Below are 18,858 nucleotides of genomic sequence, written 5' to 3'. Positions count from 1 at the left end.
AGGTAGGGTCAGAAACAGGAGTGTCAAGACTTGTTTTGTAAAGGGAATGTAGTAGAGTGAGAGGTATATATGGAATGGAGTTTAGTTCTTATGTGATGAAGTCCAAGAGGTAGGGTCAGAAACAGGAGTGTCAAGACTTGTTTTGTAAAGGGAATGTAGTAGAGTGAGAGGTATATATGGAATGGAGTTTAGTTCTTATGTGATGAAGTCCAAGAGGCTTTTGTATGAAAGGGAGGAGGCCTCGTGTAACTTAGGTGACGTATAGTGGCGATGGTCATGACTCCTTTCACGTCTTGGATTTTTGTCAAAAAAATTCATCACATTTTATGCTGTTTTTATATTGGCTTAAGTTTTATATAGGAAAGAAATTAAATTTAAATAAAGAATTAAATAAAAGATTCCCTCGAACTACAGATGATGCAGTTGAACTGTATATGGATATTCGACATCAACTGTATATTGATTTATAGTTGACACGATATTAAATACAATGATTGAAAGGCCTGGTGTAGAGCTTTGTTATCGAGTGTAGAAAAAAATAGGGAAAAAAAGAAAAAAATACCAAACACAAATCAACTACAAATTCCCCGCAAGAAATAAAAAAAAGACTACAATGTTTATTATCTGTGTTTACATATTTTTTCTTTTTAAGATATAAAAAGAAGATAGCATATGTTTATTGCATGTTACACCTTTAAAAGGTAAAAAAAGTACAAAAATATGAAAATAAGAAAAGTTTCGAACATTTTGAAACTTTACAACATCCAACATCCTGATCTGCGAATCCGGCAAAAATGAGATTTTCCACATGACTTTTGTGTATTTTTAGTCGCCAAAGTCGATTTGTATGTATCGCCTATGCGAAAATATGTATCTAACTATAGCATTTATATAGTTTTATGCAGTTTGCACATCGCTATTGATTGCTGTTTACGGAAAACAAACTTAACTTGCGAGCTTTTAGTATACAGATTTGGGGAAAAATGGAAGCTTCGGTTTGGTCAGTTTTTGCCTTTGTTTGTCATCATAAAGCTACTGATGTTTTTGCCTTTGTTACTGATGTTTTACAGTTTGGCATCGCATGTTGTTTTGTTTCATGAGCAAAAAAAAAAAAGATACATGATGTATTATGTATCATTGCTCATTGCTTTTAATTTTGGAGAAATTTCGTGGATGTTTTTAATTTTGCTAGACTTGTCAATGTGTGTACATAATGTCGAGCACCTATTCGTTAGTAAAGACACAATGACGCTTTTGAATCTAGCATTTAAACATATACCGCAGAGCATTTTTAAACAGAGTAATTCTTATACTAGTATTAGAAAAGGTATTTGGTAAGGACTGTATTTTTTAGTGTGCCAAAATATATACAAAAGTATAGGTACTTTGTCGAAAATTATTGAAGATATGTGATGAGGCGACGGAACGGGTAGGAAATGCGAGGCTCCGCCGAGTTATTTCCCCCCCTTCCAAGCCGAATACATATATCTTCAATGATTTTTGACAATGTACCTATATTGTTTTTATCCTGTTATATTAATAGTTTTGTGCGTGTGTACATTTTTAAAATAAAATTTTAAAATGCATATCCCCTGAGGAGTCCCGATCATTAAACCCGAAGAAAGAAATTAATACGCATGGCGCATGACTCAGTAAACATTGAAATTCAATCCGCACCATATAATCCGTCAAAGCTGTTTGAAGAAAATAAGCAATGTATCAAAATTTATTTAATTCCAAGAGACAAATAAGTAAAATGAACAATAAATACAAATATTATTTTGAATGTTGTAAAGTCGATTTTAAGAACATTAAAGTTTTGTATTTGGTTTACATAAAATCTTTTATTTTATTCAGGTGAAAACTTCGGCCGAGTCCGTACCCTCCTCATACCAGGTGTGTATTACGTCAGCTGCCATTGGAGCTACTTTTCGAAATCTTCTATGTAGCGGTATTTAAATTATTTAAAGGTGGATGCGCCCATAAATATGGATTTGAAATTGGAAAATGTGTGCTTATAAATATAAACATGTCGTTTTCTAAGATAATTAACTTAACTTTTTTAATTCTATTTTTACGGATATGTACGTCTTATTGAAAGAACGTATCGTACACCCTATGGCTAGGTCAAGCGAGCCATACTTCCAATGGTCATAGGTCACACGGTAAACTTCCGGCGAATAAATGTAGCGCGTAGACACATATCAAATCCAGTATCACATTCGAGGGATTGAGGTAGAGTAGCGGAGTCACCTGAGGTTTGCCGATTGCGTATCTATGGTGGCGGCCATGATTAATTTACGCATACCAGAAAAAAGTAGTTCCGCCGATCACGTGAGTGGGAGGAGCCAGAAAGTCGATAACCTGCTAATGTACGACAGATACAGCAAAAAAATAACCGTATACCTTTATTCGTTAAACAAATAACCTCATTGCAGAATAAAAAGCTTTCCATAGCTTTATGATGACAAACGAAGGAAAAGACTGGCCGGAACCCAATCACAGCTTTCCGTTTTTTTTTCAAAATACGGAATTAGGACTTGCCAGCGCCTGGCTTTGGTATAGTGATATAATAAAAGCCCAGAACGCCACAAAGTTAGAAGGCAAAAATCGAAACACATAACATAAGAATTAATGTATTATAATAAAAGAGTGCCCGAGTACTCTCGGAATCTGGTACAGCTACTTTCACTTTCAACAATAGTAGTTAAAATCAAACTTCAGGCTTTTAGCAACAGTTTCCAGGCAAAGCGATGAAAGTAAACAAAAGTACAACAAATTTCTACAACTGCCCATTTTAATGTATATTATGAACAGAGTTCGCAACACCATCTGACTTCTGTGAATATTTATTTTGTTTGTCCTGGGGCCAACAGCAAGATGGCAGACAGCGCCTAAGGTCTACGTTGAGGGCTGCTTGCTGTCTTCCATAAAGGATTTCAAATTGTTGCTGGTTTGTGAAAATTGTGTCACGTAAACTTATTCCATATCTCATTGACATGAGAAAGACATGAAAAAATGCATAAATTACTTTTAAAGGTCCTTAGCAAAAATTATGAATTAAAATACAATTAACACTTTCCTCAGTTTTCATATCAATCAAAGACATCTTAACTAAATAATCAAGCTGTTCTACTAAATTTTAACAAATCTTTGACCCTATATACCTTAGGTTTCTGATCAAAGGCAGTTCAACATAATAAAACAATAAAGTATCCTCAGTGTAAAATCGAAAGTGTTAACAAATTGTTTTATAGTGCAATCTAATCATTTTAAGTTCTTGACCCTAATCAATATCCAAAGGGTGATGCACTCTTAACAAGGCATCAAACTCCGCTCGGAAATCTGGGTAATCAGTGTAAGTTGTAGAGAGCTCAATCATTGGCGAGCAAGTTCTCACTACAGGAATACGATTGAGGCCATACCTGTTGTTGAAATGCACTTCAATTTTCTTCAAGCAAATCATGTCCGCTCCAGTGACATATCTTAAAAACTGTCTCAAGGCATTATAATCGAGTGCTTTCACATATTGTTTTAAATAGTCAAAGCATCGGTCTTGCTCCATACCCATCTCCTGAGCTTCAAACAGTTTCATAACTTTTCAGTTTGACGGTTCTTTTTCCAAATACATTTCCCTTACAGACTGTGGAGAAGTAAGTTTTGAACACAAAATTTCCCTGGCCACTGGTGAAATAGAGTCAATGGCATATTTTGTAGTTTGAATTAACTCTTTCTGAGCTATTTTCAATATAGCTGGTTTCACCTGGTCCCCTGTAGGAATATTTTTACTCCCTAATCTTGTCAAAACATCAACATATTCCTCCATATCCTCTTTATCATCCAGATTGTTGTTAATTGCTTTTTGTAGGGCATCTTTTTCAATAGGTGCAACATACCCAAACAGTGAATGCAACAAGTCATCACTAGTAACTACTTCTTCCCCGAAAATAATTGCAATGGTAAAAGCCTTGCTAAGTTTGATTGGATATAAACCAACATCTTTGAATCCTTTTGCAAGTATTCTTCCGACAGCCTCCCATTCTGTTTTTTTTGCATTGAAGGTTAGATAAGGGGACTTCTTTCCAATTCACCCTTAGATGATTTTTTTTAGGAATTCGTCCCAGAATGTATCATATGCCTCTCAAGACACCCCCAAGGCATCTACCCCTTTCTTATCAATGAATTTGAATCTAATGTTTTCATTAATTATAGAAGGATCAATAAAATTATTTATCATATCTTGCTCTATTCGTATTCTGAGAACTTATTGTCCTTTCATTTTCTGACATAGGTGGAGTAGGGGATCTGGTTGATCCAATTGCAGGAATGTTAACATCTTCAAAAGAAGATGAGTGTGTTGGAACTTCTCTCATGTCTGTGTTTTTGGTCACAGATGTTTCTAATGTGCTATATGTGTCTTCAAAATTAATCCCCGCAGATGCCGTAGCAATAGCCAAAATGTCACCAGTATATGGCACAGTAAAGTTGTTATCTTCCTCTGACTGTCTGGAAAAATCATCCTTGAACTGTATTATTTCACTCGCTTTAGATAGATCAGCATCTGGAAGATCAGAGGAACTGGAATCATCAAAGATCTTTGTTGGAGGTACTGATGAGTCAAGAGGTGATAAACATTTGCTATTATGTGAGCTTACTACGGTATTTTTTGGTACGAACTGTTCCATACTAGTTTCTTCTCAATTCAAGTTGGGTAGGCTTTTGATTGAAGTTTTTATCTTTGTTGCCAAATAAAATCTGAGTCTTTTTATTCCAGTTCTTTCATACATGTTGCCCACTGTCTCATTTTCAGGAAGAGAGTTTTCTTCAAAGTCTAAGACATCGATATCAAAATCTGTCCATTTACCCAACCTGCTTTTTTCCTCTTTAAAAAAATTTCCTTTAGATATGGCAAGAATATCTTCTATTACAGCATCTTTTGATAATTCTTGTTTTCCCTCCATTTTTTGCACGTACCTGGTGATACATATTATCCTGTTCTTTAAAGTGAACCCATCCAATTCCTAGTTTTTTTTCGTGGCATTTCCTACCAAATGATTGTATGGTTGGTTTCCCTTTTTTATGGTACCGTCATCAGAATCATCACTATCTTTAGATTGGTCTGGCAATGATATCTTTTGTCTATTTTTTTTTTAGAATACTATCTTTTTTTCATTTTGTTCCTGTTTCTTTATTACTAGAGCTAGCTAGTTTCTTATTGCAATGGCGGACTATTCGGACGTGAGTTATGGGCTCCGAAAATTTTCTATGTATTTATAGAGTTTTTGGGATTTACATGGCTATATAATAGTGTAGGACTGATTTATATTGATTATGGATTGTAACATAATATTTGGATTGAAGATACACAAAAGGTAGTTGAAGTTACTTACATTTAATCGGACTCTATTTTGTTTTCGTTGTCCAAAATGGCTGAACACAATTTAGTAAACAATAACACAAAGGATGTCAATTGTAATACACCTGTTGGAAACTCGATAGAGAGTGCCCGTAGAGTTTTATATGACAATACACAATATAATGTACCATGTAACACTCCAGCATTAAACCAAATACCGATTCCACAACGTTTGATATTCTCTGATCAACCCTCCCCCCAAAATTTCAACACAAACAGTCTACCATTAGAAGCAGTTCTAAGTGACATTTATACGAAATTGAATAAAATCGATTCTATCCCTGCTCTTTTGGGTAACCTTGAACCTTGCCGTCTATAGACAGAAGACTCGGTGCAATTGAAAACCGATTTTCGAAAATTGAGACTGAAATACTGCAGGTAAAAAGTGACATAAAGCAATTAGAAAACAGGACAGCAGGATCGGAAATAAACACTACAAATATTACACAAAGGCTGAATATGGTCGAGCGGCAACGAGACCAAATGAAGTATGAAAATGACGAGTTGAGGGAACGGCTAGTTGATGTTCAATCTCGTTCAATGAGGGAAAATCTTTTGTTTGGGGGTGTTGAGGAGCACGAGAGCGAAAGAAATGATCCTGACAACATCAACACTGAAAACGTATTACAAAAATTTATTAAAGAAAAACTGGGTATTGATGATGAAATCAGGTTTCATGTTGTGCACAGGCTCAGACCAAGACGTGATCGTAAACCTCGTACCATTGTTGCGAAATTCGAAAGGCGTAAGGATAGAGACCGCGTTTTAAAAGCAGCCGCTGGTAAACTTAGACTCTCCATATAGTGTCTACGAGCAATTCCCGAACGAAATTATGGAGAGACGGAATATTCTGTGGCCAGTGTTTAAAAGGGAACAAAGGATGGGGAAAAAAGTTAAGTTTAAAGAAGATAAACTTTATGTAAATGGTCAAAGAATTTATCCAGAGGATGTGCAGCAAATGCGAATACAAGGTCATCAGTATATCAGTGATACATTTAACGGTAGACGTGTGAACAATGAAAACATGCAAGCTCCTATGGACCATTTCCCAACACACCCGCAAGGTGGAGATGTTCAAAACGGTTCCACATAGGACACGCCAACAAGGGGACAGTTTGTTTTTGATCAATCCTCTGACAATCTTAAAATCTCATGTCTAAATGTTTGTAGTATAAAGAATAAATTGTTATTCAAAGAATTCAATGATATTATAATAAATTATGACATTTTTATATGTACTGAATCAAAAATTGATAATTTAGATGTGTTGAATTTACCAGACGGTTATAGTAGTTTTTCGAAGTGTAGAAAACAATTTTCAAAAAAATCAGGAGGTATTACTGTTATTTTCAAAGAGAAGTTAAAAGATATACTTAATTTTCAAGATACTGATTGTGAATTTGTGCTATGGGTCAACATTAAAAATATTATTAAACAAAAACATTTACTTTTGGGGTGCATTTATAACCCCCCAGAAAACTCTAAATATTCTTCACAAGAGTCTTTTGACCAAATTGAAGCAGAACTTTTGTCATTAAAAACTGAAAGTACTGTTACAGCACTGATTGGTGATTTTAATGCCAGATCTAGTACACTGGCTGATTATGTTGTACCTGATGACAATTTAATTAGGTTTTTGAATATTGATGAAATAAATGATGTGCATAACTATTTGTATGAATTTCAAAAGCTGCAAGAAAAGGGTATACCTGTGGATAGAAGTAGTGAAGATAGAGGTCGATGTAGTAATTATGGTTATAAAATGTTAAATTTTTGCAAAAATAATAGTATTTTTATAGCAAATGTAGAATTTGTGATGATGCAGGTATAGGTAAAGTTACATGTAGTGAAACTAGCATTGTTGATTATCTTATTGTTTCGCCAGATTTATTTCCCTTTATAACAGAAATTCAATTGGTAGATTTTGATCGATTGATCTCTGACGTTCATTGTCGATTACATGTCACATTTTCTATTTTGACAACAAATGATTTCCATGACAAAGGTCCAACGGTGGGTGTTAGTAAACCTGTCCGTTGGATTAGTCACAAGAAAAATCAATTTGTTGACAATATTGAAAATAGTTTGTTATTACATGTAGGTTACAGACCACCAATTCAACCAATGAGCATTTGGAATGTACGCAAAAATAGTCCTACGCAGAAATTACCCCTGTTCCTCATAGTGCTGTGAAAAAAGTTCTCATCTTATTTAAAAAATTTAAACAGTTTCTGAAAGGAAAAACATTTCGGTACATTTTATAGGTGCATTTTGCTTCTTGTGATGTGAAGCCTAATCTCCATAATGATTTTTAAATATACCCCTATCTTGTGAAAACACTGGGATTTCCCATGCTATTTATAGACCCTTCACTTCCGGTGACCAGTACTGCACTGCAAGTCTGCTAACCCCACATGCCATTCTGAGGATTGTGAGCTGACATATGTAGAATCATGCTGATATATAGTCCTCTGCAGGTTAAAGTTAAGGTAAAGTCCAGAGAAGCCATTGAATATTGTGAAATTAGCATAGAAGCCTATGGAAAGTGGAATTAGTGGTTTTTAGCCTGTAAATGAACTTACTGATCGGATTGATGAATTTGATGTAAACAGTATTTCGTTTCAAACCGATCTAGATACTTTTGTAGAAAATTTGAATAAATTGTACCTAGATTCAGCTGTAGACACTGTAGAGAACACCATTAGCCATAGTATACATTATTTTAGTAAAGCACACTTGAGTCGTTTATCAGGTTATTATCTCATGATTAAATAACCATAGGCCATATATAATATAGATAGACGTGTTGGTTTTTTTTTACCATGTGTATTTGAATATTCAATGGGTTGAAGAAATGAAGGCTAATATTTTATGAATAAGCATGTTTATTTATGTATGTACATGACATGACATGTATTTTCATTTTTGTTCATATTTGCCATATCAATTGTTACAAGATTTGCAGGGTAGAAATTATTATAAAATATAATTATCATAAGTCACAAATATAGAAGTAGATACCACTTGTGTCCACTTGTTGTCTGCTGCAAACCACGTGGTCACCATGGCATGTGTTTAGTCCTTTCACAGTTGAATGACCATTGTTGAACGGCTTTTACGCATATTTGTTGTAGGTTTGTAAACATCAAACTCTGTAGTTGTTTGTTGCTTTCTTTGAATAAGTTGTCATACGAGTCTCCATGTTTTCCCAATAAATCATGGAAATAGGGAACGTACACAGTAAATACTAGCATCTTCTGGTCTTATGAATGAACCGGGTGACATGCGCACTGCGCCACATATAGAATCTCGCAATCTCAGAAGTCAATTTTTCAATAAAAACTGATTCGAGAGTTGTCAAGTCTTTTTAAAGTAATAACGGACTGGCAGTTACATACTTATACAAAGGGTCAATGACACAAACATTTTGAATGAATTTGTACATGATGTAGTTGTGAGTGTATCTGGCCTGGATTTCAACAGTCAAAGGGTTATAACTTTCACAAAATTTGTTGACAAGCACTGAATTTTTAACTTGTCTAATGTATTGATATAAACATTATGAAAAGTTTAATGAAAATTAATTGAGAACTTGGCATACATATAACATACAGTAGTTGTGAGAGTGCTTACGCGACAGACACCAGTATTTCATTGTCCCCTTTGTGTGAAGTGTTGTTGGGACATAAAGTTCTCGTAACTACCATCCTATTCTTTTTTTAGAGGTGACGAGGACTAAAACAATTATTTTATTTGGCCTTATGCAACATATTAAGTCTTAAAATATTTTTACAATTTATAACAGATAAATTAAAACCCTTTTAGGATTTGAACATGTAAATGAAATTCTTCAAGAAATTTCAAATTTTCACCAGAAATGATACTACTTGAAGCACATTTATCTTAAAACAGTCTAAGGCAAATCTCAGGTTACAGGTCTGATTAGACAATTTTGTCAGATAATTTATACAGATACCTTATCCCTTTTCATTTTTGCTATTATTTCATCTTTCACAGATCTTCTCCTCAAAAAGATTTCCATGTCATCATCCGTTCCTAAAAAGTTTAAAGATAAACTAATATTGACATTTGCCTATCAAATACTGAAATCATTATAATGTACATGTGCTTATATAAGTATAATGTTTACAATACGTGAATCCGTCATTGTATTTATTCTGTTATAACAGATTTTTACAAAAAATGGATATGCAAGAAGATGATTTCATGCTACAGTGTGTTCAGCTCATTTTATTTTCAGTGTTATCTTGTAGTCCAAAAATCCCATCCAGTCATCAAGGAAGCCATGTCAAATTTTGTTTCAGACCAGCATTTAGCACTAAAACCAGAGCAATTTTTAAAATTCCATCTTGAAAATGGCCACTAAGATGTAAATAAATTTGTCTCCACTTAAAAGTAAACACCTGTTGATCATCTTTGTGGCCTAAAATAAATAATTGTCCCCCCCCCCAAACTCTACCATATAGAGTACAGGAGGATGTGTGTAGATAGGCAGGTAGGTAAACAAAATTGTCCTGGCATATGGTATCAATTATAATAGTACCTGACCCCAGGACCAATGCATACGATTTTTTACTTCTCATAAACATTCTTCACAATATAGGCAATCATTTTTTTTAGATCGATCGATTGGTGAAACCATTTTTACCTTTTGGCCTTAATGAAAAATTAAGCAAAATCTGCATCTTCAAATGTAAGTTAATCAGGATTAATCTAATCCGGATCAATTAAATCCACATTAAAAGTAATATATTGAGTTCACACTATGGTATACTTAATCCTGATTATTTTAATCCGGATTAAAATTGTGTATATAATGTAACATTATTCCACATTCAATGCCGTTCACATTGATGTAAATCCGGATTAAATTAATGTGTTAAATTGTTGCTTAAGCCACATTTACCTGAGTTAATCTGGAACAGCTTGATTAGATTCAACAAAAAGTGTCCATAGACTAAAATAGAGTTTATTTTGAAACTACAGTCACTTTTTGTTGGATTCAATTATAATTTTGTTAAAGATTCCTTAAAGAACATTCATACCAAATTGGTTCCAATCTTTAAAAGATTTAGAGGAGTTAACAATTGCAATCAAAACAGCACAAAATCATCGAAAAGGTGCAATAACTTCAACAAATGTTGGAAAATATGACCATGGATAGATATCATCATGTTGATGAATTCATCCTCTGACAGAATTTCATTTTTAGCATGACTAGATAGGCACTGGATAGGTTAAGTTCACTCTGTGAAAATAGAACTGACCGCTGGCCAGTAAAAATCCTTTCGGGCAAGTCAAATTTTAACAAAATTTATATTGAATAGAATCCAAAAGTTTAGGATTCGGGCAAGTGAATTTTAATGACTGACAGGGTTGCCTGGCAAAGTAACAATAAAAAAATTTATTTTTTTTAGCTGAAACCAGAAGCAGAGACTAATTAATTTATTATTTTAGTTACAGAACGTCAAGAGTGGGTGAAACCCCCCTTTTAATACACGGTATTCTGGGTGTTTTTAAGGAGTATGCGGTACACCAAGGTGCAGTACGTAGTACATTTTTGGTTATTTGGTACGCATATGCCGAAATTTATAATCAAAAATAAAAAAATCGGTATTTCCATGTTTTCTTATGCGGTATGCAGTATTCCGGGGTTGGGGGGGTGGAGGAGGGTTAACTTTCCATGATTGAACACTAACATAGACATAAAACTAAGTAAGTAAGTAAGTAAGTAAATTCTTTATTTATAGAGGGTAACACAGTTAGTTACAAAACTAATCTTCCCTGAGGCCCTCACAAAAAACTTAATCTTTTAAACGTACTATCACTGACATATGATACCATGCTAAGTCAGACCTTCAAAAAGCAACAGTCCTGATGAGCTAGTCATGGTTTACGACCATTGATGTTTTCCTGTCATAAAAAATACCTGTTGCAATAATTAATTATAATGCAGTTCATATCCTGTACAGGTAAGTATTTCACCCTGAGATGCTTGCATTGGCTGCCTGGGGTTTTATTAGACCTGCAACTACTGTGAAAAGCTAATCATTATACCACTAAAAGAGTGGACATGTCTATGTCAGTGGTCAGTCACAGAAAGTCTCTTGGTGTACTGTATGTCTCTGCAGTTGGTCTTTTTGATAAAAAAATATGGATGATTTGATAATAAGTTTAAAAAATTAAATTCGACTTTACCCTAAAGTTATTTAAAAGCACCACGGCAATCAGATGTGTTTGTTCTGGGTGATGATGCATCATTACATCATTCTATGTTTGAAGTGTAATGTGTCGGATTAAGAACTGATGCATTTGATTTTTTCCCATCAGTCGGTACTTGCTTCTTACCTAGCTTTCAGTAACAGGGAGTTCCTCCATACTGTTGTCCTTGTGTCTTAGGTTCTCTCTAATTGAACTGAACTTTTGCCGATTGATTTTTATTGTGCGTCGATTTTGTACTATGTTGGGATTAAATTTAGGGGGAAGATTGGGCCAACAAAACTAGTTTAAACCCCCACATTTCATATGTGCCTGTCCTATGCCAGGAATCACCTACAAAGCTAGAAATTGTGCTTGTCTCGATCACTTTTGTTTTTTTTTTTGTTTTGTCCAGAGGGGGTCTTCCATTGGTGATGCTGTGATTGGTTTGCATTCCATTATATCTTTTGGCCAATAGTAAGATGACAAGCAATGCCTGTGAGGTTTGTTGAAGGCTGCTGGCTGTCTTTCATTGAGCAGGTGTTTATGGTGATTGTGTCATGTACACTTATTGCACATCTCATTATAATTTAAGATACATAACGTGACCAGATGCAGACCTATTTTAGGAAGTAACAATTTTTTTTTAATTATTGTTATCTGAAATTGTCCAATATACAAATATGTTCCAATATTCTTAAAATGAATATTTATTCTTATGTAAAAAATGTATGTCCTGCCCTAAGACAACCTGTTATTTCCAACTCTGCATAACTCATGACAAAATCTGACTATTTTTTAGTTGCTTAGATATGGATTTTATCTAAAAATGGAAGATGATATTCATGTTTACTTAATGTAACTAAACTTGAGTTACAATCGAATATTAATAAACTGACAATATACTTTTTCTAAGATTCTCTTATTATCTTCAGTGGCAGATCATGGATTTTCAAAAAAGGGAAGCCCATTGACTGGCAAAGAGGGGGCCCACTAATGTCATGGATGAGTGATATCCTATTATTTCATTATATTTTTTTTTCACCGGAAAGGTGGGGGGGGCAGTTATACGGTGGCTGAAGGGGCGGGGAGCGAGGGGTTGAGGGTCGGGGAGTGGTTACGAAATGGACGGGGAACAGTGATGGAGCAAGCGGGTGTAATTTGACCAGGTTTTGCCGTTTTGCCGTTTTGAATGCTTGATTTGACCAGGTTTTGCCGTTTTGCCGTTTTGAATGCTTGATTTGACCAGGTTTTGCCGTTTTGAATGCTTGATTTGACCAGGTTTTGCCTTTTTGAATGCTTGATTTGACCAGGTTTTGCCGTTTTGCCGTTTTGAATGCTTGATTTGACCAGGTTTTGCCGTTTTGAATGCTTGATTTGACCAGGTTTTGCCGTTTTGCCGTTTTGAATGCTTGATAATTGTTTTTCATTAATCTATTATTACAGTTATTGTCTTTTACTATAATCGACATTTTTTTTCTCAAAAAGTAACCTTTACTGTGATGTCTAACGCTCAATTTATACTATCGATTCCCTAAACAAAGAAACGATAATCTTCCACTAAAGTTTGAACCATATTTGAGCCAAATTTCTTAGTACATGTTTCTTTTTGATTCTCTTGACAACTAGTTAGATCATGTACATAATAAACTGCTGACAGTTTTCGGTCTGTTTGTCCGTCAGTCAGATATACAATAACTTCATACATATTATTCATGAAATTTTGTTCTTTTAAATAGTCATTCTCTGTAACCATTTTAACTTTTTTGGCACGTATAGTTATTGATTCTTTTGAAATTTGGCATGATAAAAGTACTAAGTTAAAGGATTTTTTTTGCAAAAAATTTTGGTTGCTAAGGCGAATGGTTGCCATGGCAACAGCCTTTAATGTCACAAAATACCGTTTTTGCCATTTTTCGAGCTTTACTGTGTCTTTTCGCAGAGAACCAGAATGTTTTTATACATAACATTTTACAACTCAAGGTCTGGTGATTTTTTTATTCAGAAAAATTATAGAGATCGTATTTCATATTTACGTTCCCATAGCAACAAAAAGTCAAAATTCCAAAAACTGATTTTATTCAGGTTTTAATATAATGATTGAATATCTGTTCAAGCGTACGCTTTTTAATGTGTAAAATATTCATTTCTTCATCACAGAATTTAAATAAAATAAAAATTTTAATAAATTCTATTTTTAAATAGGAATTTTATTTCTTAGATACTTGTTGAACTTATGACTATTTCAGCAAGCATTCGAGTTAGTAACCATAGTTACCGTGGTTAAATCTTACAAATTTCATATGTTATCTGTTATGTAGGTATATATACTGGCTAACATAATACTTCAGTTAGTAAAAATATATATTTGGTAGTAAAAAGAACTCGGCATAATTTCCTAAAAGCCCTATTCTTTCAATATCATATAAATTTCAAAATTTCAAAATATGACAGTAACACAGATACATCATGAATCCACAAATCTTTTGTATGGCAGAAGAAATCCTGAAAGCATATTTTTGCAGTCATAAAAAGTATCATTTATTATATTAATTATGCATAATAATACAGAATTAACTTATATCAAATGGATATCAAGAACACTTTTCCAATATTTTGATCGTTGCTATGGAAATTGTAACTATAGCAACCACTCTAAATTCCATCTTGACATTGAATTTTGTATTTTGTTCCAGCATGTGTTAATGTCAACCATCTTTAGGGTAAGGATAAAACACATACATTTGATATATATTTTTTTTAAAGTCTTGAAGTCTTTTCTAAACATTTTATATTTCCTTCATTTTTGTAACCATAGTAATATAAAAATAAGTATATGATCCCTATAACTTTTTGGCATTAAAAGATAAAGGAGATAATGTATTTTGTGCCAAACCACAACAGAAGGTCTGATCAACCTGCATAAAAATGCATTTGGCTCTTAAAAAATTGCCAAAAGTGGCAAATTTTCAACTTCTTAGGCCGTTGTCATTGACGGTTGCCCATAGCAACCAAAATGTCTATATTTTTCATCCTTTCATACATCCCCATCATTGTGTGAAATACAAGGAAAATCCATGACGTTATGACATCAGTGTCTACATGTATGTTGTGGTGTTAAATGTATATATTATACTACATGCAGAAGAGTTTTTGGTCTCTTTGCCTGTCAATCAATTAAATAGTTTCTTATTCATGAGTAACCCTTGTTTTACTAAAACTAAAACAAAGTTTTCATGATTTTTGTACTACTTAAACTTATATTTGTACTTCAGGAATACAGGAATCACCAGTGTCTCATATTCTCATATTTATACTTCAGGAATACAGGAATCATCAGTGTCTCATATTTATACTTCAGGAATACAGGAATCATCAGTGTCTAATATTTATACTTCAGGAATACAGGAATCATCAGTGTCTCATATTTATACTTCAGGAATACAGGAATCATCAGTGTCTCATATTAAACATTATACAAGTTATACTGTCTTGTATTTCTTATTTCACCAGTCTTATTGTCCCCCGTTCCAACTGGAGCAGGGACATAGAAATGATGGACGTCCGTCCGTCACACTTCTTCATAACATTTTTCTCAGAAACCATTTATTGTAAGATTCTGAAATTTAGTATGTAGCCTCAAGTAGAGGTCTTATGGGTTGGGATTCATTTTTGGGTCTGCCGGACATCTACTTCCTGTTTAACTGCTTAGATGTTTTCAACGGGCAGGGTACCTAGAATCTGTTCTTGTTATATTTGATCTATAAATTGTTATTTAATCATTATTTTGTTGTATATAGTACGTAACCTTCTTGTGTTCTAAATGTACTCTTCGTCTGAGGAAATAAAGAAATATATATGTCTGTGATATATGTTGGTTTCATTTGGCATGTTTTACGAAATTATGAAAATTAAATAGGAGGGAGATCATATGAAATAAAAAAACACAGTTTTGAATGGATAAAGGAAGAGAAACCCGAAAGTTTTATTGAAATCTGATAACCTCAGATTTGTATCACCATAAATTGATAGATTCGTTAACACTGAAGTTATTAATTGAATACCTTACCTAAGTCACCATAAGGGAAATATACATGTAGATCAATATGGCATAATTCTTATATAGATGTTGGTTACTGTCCATATCTAAATTAGGCTAGGTAGCTCACTCCAGCTACATAGGATTACAGCTCAATTGAGTTTTAAATTGTCTCCCTTTGGTATTTTTGGTAAAAAATTTTGTTACTCTTCCAAATCGTCCTCATGCATTGTTGATGACCAATATTGAATATCTGTTTTTAATTTCTACTGTGAAATGAAAACATGTTTTTTCTAAACGCAATGATATTTAAACCATGCATATTTTTCATTTTTTGAGTTGACATTTAATTCCTTGCAAGTTTCATATTGCACACATTAAATTGAAAAATAATCAAATTCGTGTAAAAAAAACAGGAAAGGAAGCTTTAGTAGATCTAAATAAGTGATTTCTGTGGCAATATTTTTCCATTAACTTCAATATCTGAAGTTGCATATTATGCAAGACTTTACCCATGTTTATGTTTGAGATGACTGAGGTTACCTAGAATTATTTTACAAAATACTACTTTTTAAGGGTAAAAAATTGATATGATCCATAATAATGTACTTAAAAAAATGATTTGGAGGCAATTATCCAAAATTCAGTCAGGCACCAACCATTTGATTTTCTTTGCCCGACTAGCACCTTCAGTTGGCCGAAAAAAAATAATCTGACCACAACTTTGGGAATAAAAAAAAATTTCCAACAAATTTTTCTTGCATTGTTTACATCAAAATCACATTAAATCTTGAACAAAGGTTACATGACCAAAATATGCAAAATATGTGTAGCTCTTTAGCAACAAGAAGAAAACTTGCATTCTTCAGTAAAGTACATACCCCTTCTAAAAGACCTGCTTATCTTGATACATGTATTTGTAAATTAAAACATGACAGAAATGTTATCAGTAAATTTCGCCTTAGTGCACATAATTAAACTAGCTATAGAAAAGGGTCGCTAAAATAACACTGAAAGGAATAAGCATCTTTGTATATCATGTAATGGTGGTGATGTTGAGGACGAATACCATTTTTTCTCAACATGCACTCGTTACTCACCACAAAGAAAATTATTTCTTAACAATTCACTAATAAATCCTATCCAAACCACTTTGCTTAAATAATCTGCCCCACGAAGCTGTCAGAAAAAATATCTCAGCTCGAGGTAAAAATCCAAGCCCCCCCCCCCCATGTCCTGTCGTGACTAGATCAACATTCCAAACTTCCCTTAACTATTAAGATTTCTACATATTATGGTTCAGCTAAATGGAAAATGGCTGCCATGCATTAATTGTCAATAGAAAGTTAACAAAATACAAAGATTGTTCAGGTTTATGGTATGTTTGTTCAAAACTTGTGTAAATGAAAAAAAAAGTTCAATATTCCATTAATTAACATTCTCTGCATGAAAATATTTCTAGCTTGCACTAGAAAAGATGATAAGACATTCATTTAACCATAGTTTTAGCAACATACTTTATTTTCCTGTGTTGTGTAATTTTTTTCTAAAATTGTATTTATAATGCATGGCCTCCTTCTTAGCGGAACCTCAAGCTAAAATTGGACAACAAAATAAAATCATCATAATAAGTGATTCATTAGTACTACTCATAAAAGTGATTTTGAAAGAGGGGTAAATCTTTCTTTTATAGAAAAATAACAGAAAGCAACTTCAAGTTTATACCTACACATGCACTTCTTCTAGTCAGGGGAAATGATGTATGGGGGAAGGAAACATGTATGTCTTTGAAATTCCTTTTTAATCTTGATAATAAGAAAAAAACTATTGGGTTTATGTGCTGGTTTAAATACAAGAATTTGCAAATTTGGCATGTAATATTTTTTTTAGATTTTCAATGGGTTTTACATGTACGGTATTAGAAATTTCTAATTCTACATATAAACTTTTTCCAGTTTAACTAAAAATCCGTGCCCGAAAATTTGATGTATAATGATTGTTTCAAAAGATAACACGATAAGGTATTCGAATGATTTGATATTCATGTTCTTTGATAATCATGCTAATGCAGAGTTATTAATATACCCTTTGGTTGGCCGTTACACATAAAAATGGTATTCTTTGGTTCACTCACCTTGTTCCAGGCTAAAAACCACTAATTCCACTTCCCATAGGCTTCTATGCTAATTTCACAATATTCAATGGCTTCTCTTGACTTTACCTTAACTTTAACCTGCAGAGGACTATATATCAGCATGATTCTACATATGTCAGCTCACAATCCTCAGAATGGCATGTGGGGTTAGCAGACTTGCAGTGCAGTACTGGTCACCGGAAGTGAAGAGTCTATAAATAGCATGGGAAATCCCAGTGTTTTCACAAGATAGGGGTATATTTAAAAATCATTATGGAGATTAGGCTTCACATCACAAGAAGCAAAATGCACCTATAAAATGTACAGAAATGTTTTTCCTTTCAGAAACTGTTTAAATGTTTTAAATAAGATGAGAACTTTTTTCACAGCACTATGAGGAACAGGGGTAATTTCTGCGTAGGACTATTTTTGTGTACGTTCTAAATGCTCATTGGTTGAATTGGTGGTCTGTAACCTCCATAGATCACCAGTTTCCATTAGATTGGAATCCCCTGTTGATCTGGTTTTTATATACGTTATAACAATTAAGAGAAGTTGACAAACCAAGTTAAGTTATAAAAAGTTAGTAAGTTGAAATAATTAATTTAGCAAAGTTGACAATATAACAAGTAAACTAAGTTGATATATCAAGTTAGTTAGTTGATATAACAAGATAGCTAAGTTGATATAACAAGATAGCTAAGTTGTTACAACAAGATAAAAAAGAGTTTCACATGGTACAAACGGGCTTCCGTAAATGTTTCACGTGCTCGGCGGAAAAGCCATTTCAAAATCTGGTGCGACTCCGATGAAGACCGAACCAAACACCCACCACACTGGAAGCGAGAACGCTTGGAAGGCAGAGGCAAATATTACATATACTACATAGTAAGTACCTAAATACATGCAACGATGACCTCGACCTCTGACGCAAGAACCACACAATTGTATGTGATTGAAATCAACTACCAAGGGTTTCATTATTTTTTTGCAATGCAGGTACCTTTGGTTTTGTAGGAGGTACTTTTCACCATTTTGTTTAATAAAAAT

This window comes from Perna viridis, chromosome 13 (genome assembly GCF_037379345.1).
Source record: "Perna viridis isolate PV_CMFRI_1.1 ecotype Kerala chromosome 13, ASM3737934v1, whole genome shotgun sequence".
In the NCBI taxonomy this organism is placed as follows: Eukaryota; Metazoa; Mollusca; class Bivalvia; order Mytilida; family Mytilidae; genus Perna; species Perna viridis.
Note: the sequence above shows the minus strand (reverse complement) of the source record.